Raw genomic sequence first — 6240 nt, 5'->3', positions numbered from 1 at the left:
AAAAACTGTCAAGGTTTGTGGGGGGGGGGGGAGCATGAGCATGACTTTACTTGGAATTTCTGTTCTATTGAGAGACAAATATCTATTTTTTTCTATTTGTGTGTGTATGTGTGTGTTTTGAAAAATGTTTTCCTTGCATTTTATCTTTTGCATACCTGTGAGTTTCTCACTCATTTTTCAATATGAAGCCACTACAGGCCCTCAGTGTGAAACCACTAGACATCCTTACCTGAGAAATGAAATACTGTGGAGCTACTGAGCTTAGAGAGTTCACAGTCAGATCATGGGAAAGTAATTTGCATGCTCGGTCTTTGCAACTGAAATATGTTAGAAAAATGCACACAGTCTGTGTCCCACCAAAGCACTCTAGACTTTACAGTATATTTGTTCCACCTGGACCCACATTGCTAAGAAAATAGATCACCTGAAGCCTAGTTTTGAGCTATGGTTAGAAATGCTGGTAGTAAAACTGGCTTTCTCTAGTGATAAAAAGTCTGTAAAAGATCCTATGGCACTTTAGTTGACCTTCAAAATGGCCAATGCATAACAAAATAATCTATCACAGAAGCCAAGCAGGGTCAGTATTTGAAGGAAGACTCTGCAGAGGAAGGCAATGGCAAACCACCTGTGTTTCTCAAGGGGCTTGAAAGGCCCTTGCTGAAGTCACCATAAGTTTGCTGCAACTTGACAGCACTTCACACACACACACACACACACACACACACACACACACACACACACTGACCTTTTAAATAAAGAATTGTGCACCATATATGGGAGTTTTACATCTATGTATAAGATACAGCTAGATCAGATAAGTGACAGACAGAATTCCCAGTGGATTGGATGCAGCTGTGGAGCTAGGAGCACTTTCAAACTGCAAAACTATGTTTCAAGAGAATGCCTCTCCTCCAATAATGGTACATCACCTACTTCCAGATCAGTAATTATTTCAACCAAGACCTTTTCCATCTTTCCTGAATTAATTTTCAATCAGGTCTATGATTGATATCAAACACCAGTTCAGAAATTCCATTTCATAGGATCAGATGGAAATGAGAAAGAGATACATATTGATGACAACAAATCCAAACCTCTGGATCTCCCCCTTCCTCGGTTTCATGTGGCTGTTACACAGCATAGAACAAGATGGGAGCTTGTAGCACTTCTCTAACCAAAAACCAGAGATGAGCAACAGTTCCCCAACCCCATCTTCTGGAAGGAATGGAGTGAAGGCTCCTCCTCATATCCCTGGCCTGATCAGCCAGTCTAAGTTATCAGGATGGTTGATGGGGATGTATACCTTCTGTTCTCCTGGTGTAAATTGCTCACCAGGGTGATTGAGAAAGCCTCTGTTTTGAAGCCTGGGAACCAGTTTGGAATTAATTTAAGTAGTGAATATAATACAGGAATTTATGGTTCTGGTTGGAATTTTAATTATAAATGCAATGTAAATTATTGTAGACACAGTTAAGTTTCTGGCTCCATACTGGCATACAAACCCTCTGCTCTCTTTTCCTGAGTCTCTTAGCCCTACAGATTCTGGTGATTTAAATGTATAATGAGATACATTAAAGTAATAAAACTTCAAAATATTAGTGAATATGTGTTCTTTAGCTTAGTTTTGCATTTTCAAGCTTGAAAATTCATACTCTTTATTTTCTTCAAATCTTTCTTCTGGCGTTTTGAATGCAAATGAAGCCATGGCTCCCTAATCTGATTTCTGACACTTGTTGATTTACTTTGTTGTTTCTGCGTATTTGATTTTTGTGCACAAAGAATTACTCTGAGCCCCCCTCCCCTTTATGACTGTGTCAAACACAGATTATGGAATGAAACTTTAGAACTCCCAGTTGAAGCATAAAGCCAAAGAACAGGGTTTTGTGGCTGCTAAACAGAACACACACAACAAATCTTCTGAAGGGCAGTTTTATTAAAATTACATACTTATGTGAGCAGGATTCATGAGGGCAAATTCGGCACTGATTTACATAACATGCAAACCAGATGAAATATACTAGAAAAATTAATCTCTCTTAAATTCACAGCTTCAAGCTATGGCCAGGGTGTTTGAGAAGGAATTTTGAGCATTTCATGGAGATAAAGTAGTGAGGTCATGTGATTTATTGTTTTTAATTGTTCAAGCAATGTCCAGGAAATGCGGCGTTGATAATTATTTATGCCTTGAGATGGCTGCCCACCTTCTATGGAGTGATCCAACTCTCCTCGTTCTTTCTAGGGGACTGGAAAGCAAGTTATTCCTTCACCAGCATGCACTGTCAGTTGTGTCCTTAAAACCAAAGAAAATATTCATGATTTGCTCCTTGACCAAGAAAACAAAACCAAACAAAATAAAAAACATCAACAACAAACCCTCAGAACTTCAAAAAGGACCATTTGATTGCAAAGAAATAATTCTGTTGAAATATGCACAACTAGAAGGAAAATTACAACATTCAGCACAAATGTAAGTTACTTTGCTAGATCCATTCAGGATGGCTTTCTCTTCCTGACAATAACTAGTCAGATACAAACTCAGTGCACATGAGTAACATGTCCACATGTGTTATTCCTATGGAATGGGCAAGTTAAATGCCTCTAGGTCATTTTTGGAGCTATTCATAGCTAGCATTATTAGGGGCAAGTTGCATGATAGAGCCCAGTTCACCTCTATGAATGTCCTTGGTACAATTTATTTATTAAGAAAACTTATATGCCACCTATCCAGAGGCCTGCTCAAGGTAACTAACAAACAATGGGTTACCCCCAACCAGCTTTTCTGCTGGTGAAAAGGAAGGAATTGTTTTGGCCATCCAAAAAGGCCATGCTGAGAATCTTGAGGACTTCATGTACAAAAGCCTTATTGAATGAGGGCTGTCATAAGGCAAGGAACTGGGTGAGATTGAGTGAAAGAGCTGGCTGGACCCAACCCTTGGGAATTAATTCTGTCCCCCCCTTGCTCTAATGGCCCAAGCAGTCCTGTATTGGCCTGAATGTATGGAATGATATTCCTGCAGAGGTCTGGACCTGTTCTTCCTTCTTGCTGGTTTATAGGATTTTTTTATTTATTGAGAATATTTCTATGCCACCTCCTCAGTCCTGCTGGAGGCAGCTTACAATTTAAAAACACAGTATTAAAAAAAAACATTAAAAATACACCACTAGACGTAAGAAGGATGAAAACTGGCCATGAAACAGAAGAAGAATGTACCATTGTGCCACAACCAACTCATGGAAACTCTGTCTAGAAGGCATTCCAGGCAAGTGACATGCAAAAATGGTTTGCCATGGCCTTCCTTTGCATAACAACCCTAGTCTTCCTAGGAAGGATCCCATCCAAGTACTAACCATGGCCAATCCTGTTTAGCCAGCAGACCATTAAGAAGCGGATGATAAAACCCCTAATTAAGATCCTGGACAAAAATATTTTTAGCCTGGCACCTGAAAGAAAGTAAAGGAGACCCCAGGCAAACCTCGAGGGGGAGACATTCCAAAGCCAAAGTGCCACCACAGAAAATGCCCCACTGCTAATCACCACCCGCCTCACCTCTGCAGGTGGGAGCGCAGAGAGCAGGGCTTGGTAGGCTAAACTGGAATACAAACTCCAGCTATTTCAGAAGCATTTGGCTGATGAACTGCTGTGGCTGCTCTGGATTTTACTGAACTTTTCCTAGTATGGCCCTTTTTTATGCTTCTTGTGAGCCATTCTTGAGCCTTGGAAAAGTGGCACGCTTAAAATAATGAATAAATAAGCAAGGCTACAAACTTGTGCACACTTACTTGGATACAAATTTCACAGCACCACTTATTTCTGATTTAAATATGCCCAGGCTTGTGCTGTAAATCTTCTCACTCTCTGCCAAATGTTAACATCATTTTAGACTAACAGTGCCACTCTTAGCACAGTCACACCCTTCTAAGTCCCTTAGAGGGTGTAAGTCTGCTAAGGATGGCACTGTTAAGCAGATGTAGAGAGTGACTTAATTTCTACAAAGACCACACAACTTCAAAAGAAGAGAAATACACTCACTTGGTATTCAGTACAGTCTGGTCTATCATGTGACTTGACTTCCAATATTCCCTCTAGAATCTTTGCTTGTTTCCTTTTAGTGCATAAGGATAAAGAAATTGAATAAATATAACTTCTACATTTCTTCCCATGTAATGGAGAAAAGAAAAAAGTTCAGTGCTCCAAGCCCACCAATACAGCTGAACATTCATTAGCATATAGCTCCTTTGCATTGCTTCAGGTCTGGCTGGAGATTTTAGCACTTCATGATCTGGGAACAATATATGATGATATTACTCTGTCCCCTCATCAGAGCAATGTTTTCATTTTCAGTCAGCACCTCTGGGACAGATGGCATGCAATTCCTTTAAAGTTAATATCTTGCATCAATTTATCCCTTCACACCTCAGGATGGCTTATATGATTTAATTATTGTCTAATCTTTTTGATGCCATATCGAGGAGTTGTTGCTGAGGGATGTACATTCATGAAAGTTTACAGTGGTAGCTGACAAAAAAGTAATTTTCACTTGGTGGGAGAACCAATTAAATGGTATAATAAGGAATCTGTTCCAGGTCTTTCTAGAACAGTTACATGAGAGCTGAACCTTGTTCTGCCCTTTAAGGTAAAGGTTATCAATGAGCCAAAATAATTCGTTTTCATTTTTGCAATCAGAAAGTAGTGAAGGTTTGCCAAATTTGCTGAATACATCTTTGTGACATTATTCAGTGTCACACTTAATACTAAAATGTAATGAGCTGTATTTGCATTTTTTCCATTAGCTCATCTACTTAAATTTCTTTAGGGATGCTTTAAAGTAGCTAGAAAAACATAACTCTTTAAGTTTCAGCATTTAGTGTTTCTATTTTATTTATTTAGTACTTCTTTACTCTTCTGCTCTTCCAAGGAGCATGGAGTGGAGGATATCATTCTGCCCTCTCCTATTTTCTCCTCACAACACCTTTGTTAGATGACAGGTTTGGTTGAGCTCAACTTTCTTCCCAATTTGGGGGGGGGAGGCAAAGCACCTTACATTGTTCTCCTCACCTGCATTGTATTCAAAGGCCCACAGCAGATCCAGGAGAGCCACTGAGAGCTGCAAAGGAGGGGGAGGGATAGGGTTGCCAGGTCTTACCTAGCAGCCGGCGGGGGTGCTCCTGCCACGATGACATCACCTGGAAGTGATGTCATTGCACCAGGCATGTAGTGCAGGGGATGCTCTAGCATCTGGGCAAAAAATGCTATGGTCACCATAGAATTTTAACCTAAATGCTAGCGCATCCCCTGCGCTCCGTGACTGGCATGATGATGTCACCACCAAATCAAATTTGTTTAATTATTTGCAGCTACAAAAGGAGATGCCCTATTTGGAGAACTGTGCAGCTATCCAGGAAACATTTTAAAAAGCTGTTTCCTGGGGAAATGAACTTGATTGAGCTGCCAGCTGTGGATCTATTGAACACTAAGGGTGCGGTGAGATAGCTTGCTGAGAGCAGGTTAAAATGCTCTGGTTCTAACTGGATTATATTTGATCTGGATAATCACAATCACACTTACCTCCCTTATCCCCAGCGTCTACACTACCGCCGTGCAGGAGCGTGTGTCAGCGGGTTTTTAAATTTTTTTCTCAGTTTGCGCATGTGCATAGGCGCTCATCCGTAGAATGGGGGGGCCAAACTACCATGGCACATGTGCAGAACCACCAGGGCAAATCAATCCAACCCCTCCAACAAAAGACTTCCCTTTAAACGTTTGATCCGAAAATGGCCTCTGTGAGATCCCGAACTCATCTAAACTCTAAAACAAGTGACCATTTAAATGTCGGTTCTCTAAACATGGTAGCAGAGCTCCGCCTATCTACGCACTGGCGACACTCAAAAAAATGGTGGGCGAAAAGTGGAAGCCTTGGGCAGCTTTTGAGCAGGGAGGGGGGTTAAACTGGAAGTGGCTTGACACCAGAGGAGAGATCATACAGGGGGAAAATGTGGCTTTAAATGGGAGAGCTGAGAAAACACCACTTAGAGACCTGGTAAAAAAAATACTCCGGGTTAAAGTGGTTTTGAGCTGGAAACCAATGGCTGGGGATGGGAGGCAGATGTTGACTGTGTGATCATGCATATAAAATCCGTTGCTGAACTGTCACAACACTAGATCAAACGGCACGTCTGAATGCACCCTAATGCAGCAATCCAAATACCTAACATCTAAAGGAATGTTTTCTTTCTGTGTTT

This window comes from Gekko japonicus, unplaced genomic scaffold, assembly GCF_001447785.1.
Source record: "Gekko japonicus isolate JY-2015 unplaced genomic scaffold, Gekko_japonicus_V1.1 scaffold453, whole genome shotgun sequence".
Classification (NCBI taxonomy): Eukaryota; Metazoa; Chordata; class Lepidosauria; order Squamata; family Gekkonidae; genus Gekko; species Gekko japonicus.
The sequence above is the reverse complement of the archived record's forward strand: the minus strand, read 5'-3'. Positions refer to the sequence as shown.